Source organism: Erinaceus europaeus, chromosome 9 (genome assembly GCF_950295315.1).
Source record: "Erinaceus europaeus chromosome 9, mEriEur2.1, whole genome shotgun sequence".
In the NCBI taxonomy this organism is placed as follows: domain Eukaryota; kingdom Metazoa; phylum Chordata; class Mammalia; order Eulipotyphla; family Erinaceidae; genus Erinaceus; species Erinaceus europaeus.
In genome coordinates, this window is record NC_080170.1 from 17087327 (window position 1) to 17089592 (window position 2266).

At 39.8% G+C, this 2266-nt stretch overlaps 1 pseudogene; it reads left to right on the forward strand.

The window, feature by feature from the left end:
- The first annotated feature begins 741 nt into the window (after positions 1–741).
- On the forward strand, positions 742–1687 carry LOC132540285 (olfactory receptor 14A16-like; annotated as a pseudogene).
- The last annotated feature ends 579 nt before the right edge of the window (positions 1688–2266 follow it).

The following is a 2266-nucleotide window of genomic DNA, read 5'->3' on the forward strand; positions in this document are numbered from 1 at the left end:
TTCTGACTTCTTACCTCAGAGAACTAGCATAGGAGAATGAGGAGCCAAAAGTGGAATGTGGCCAATTTCACCAGATTCTCTCAAGTGCTACTTCCGCCGGATTCAGGAAAGAAGAACACTGACATTTCTATTTGTTCATTTAGTTAATTGGTGAAGTTATTTTCTCTTGTTTCTTTTTTCCTGATAGAACAATAAATAGAGAGGTAATTTCTGTGTTCCAGACAGTCCAAAAAATTTTGTTTACGTATGTGTGTGTGAGTGTTTGTGTGTGTGTTTGTGTGTGTGTGTGTATTAATGTTTTGTCAAGAGTAGATTAATGGTTTCCCAAAAAATTTTGGAAAGAATTAAAGAAACTATATGTATTTTGCATGTAATTTCAATTTTTCCAGTAAATATTAAATACTGTCCAGTCAGATTGTTTCCAAGACTTTGCAGCTGTCTGTAGCCACTCTAGTGAGAATGGGAAAATCACATTTCCTACTTTAAGGTTAAAAAACAAGCACTATTTTCTGGCATTTTGTTCCTCTTGCAGCTGTCTCTAATGTCATTCATATTTCATGTTCCTCTCTATAAATATCACAATAGACAGTAATTGTATAAAATGTTTCTGTGTTTGTGCTCTGATGAGCCACCTATGACCCTAGATCACACCGTGTTAATAGGTGAGCTAAATTAAAGTAGAGGAATATGAACACAACTGATTAAATGTCTGATGTCATTGTTTCCACAGAAGAAAAACTCATGCCTGAGAAATTAAGCAATGTGACTTTAATGACTGAATTTCTGCTTATGGGATTCCCTGGTGACAGGTGCTACAGGAACCCTGTGCCTCTGTGTTCTTCCGGGTTTACCTGGCAGTTCTGCTGGGAAGTCTGCTCATTGTCACCCTCACCTCCCTTGACCAGTGGCTCCAGACCCCCACATAATTCATCCTGAAGATCTTGTCTTTGACTGATATCTGCTACATCTCCACCACTGTCGCCAAGTGCATCATGAACACCCTGACCCACAGCCACTCCATCTTCTTTGTGGGCTTTGCCTCCCAGGTTTTCCTAGTCCTCTTTTTTGGCAGGCACAGAGTATGCTCTCCTGCTAGTGATGTCCTAAGACCCTTATGCTGCCATCTGTCACCCTCTGCACTATGAGGTCCACATGAACAGAGGGGCCTCTTTGCACATGGTTTCAGTGGTGTGGCTCAGTGGCTGTGCCTATAGACCCCTCACATGGCAGGGACAGTCTCTGCCCATTTCTGTGGCCCCAATGTAATGCCTCAGTTCTTCTGTGATGTTCCCTCCATGCGTACACTTGTCTGTTCCGGGAAGAAATTCTAGAATATGCATTTGTTGTAGTTAGCTGTTGTTTTGTTTTTGTTTGCTTCATTTTCATGGTTATTTCCTATGTTCATATTTTCTCCACAGTTCTGAAAATGCCTTCTGATCAAGGTACATATAAGTCCTTCTCCACCTGTGTGCCTCACCTCACTGTGGTGACCTTGTTCCTGTTCTCTGCAGCTTTTGCATTTTTGGGTTCAGCTTCTAATTTTCCACCATCACTGAATCTCTTTATGTCTGTGATGTATTCTGTGTTACCTCCCAGCCTGAATCCCCTCATCTATAGTCTGAGAAACAGGGACATGAAGATGACCTTTGGCAAAACTTTTGGAGGAAGTAGGAGAAGAGCAGAGTGAGTTTTTAATGGTGATGGTTGGGTGCCTATTGTGTAGCAAATGGATTGCGCTATTACACATGGCTTTATAAGTATGAAGTGCCTGTTAGTTCTAGGTCTCAGCCACGTTGGATGCTGCATGTATGTGTTTCAATGGGCACGATAGCTCCGTGTATTAGTAATTTCTAATTTACTTGAGATATTCCAGTCATCATATTCAACATCAAGTGGCACTTAGTGTTCTCCATGTATTTTCTTCTATTTTAATTCTGCACCAATTTCCACTTGTAAGTTCAAAATGTATTCATTTAATTATAATCCTCACTATTATTCTTGCAATTTCTACTGCACTAGGTGCTTTACCATGTTACACCATTCTTTTTCATTTGTAGTCCCCATAATAATAGTTTCTTAGTTCAGGGAACATGGTTAATTCAACAATCACAAGGTTGGATTGGCAATTACTGCCATCTGAGCTATAATTAAGAGAACCTAAGAGTAAAAGATATTGCTAACTTTACTGGCAATCACCTAATGATATCTGCCCTAATAAAGATGTTAGTTCTTAAATAGAACCTATCATTTTTCAACAGACAGGTTG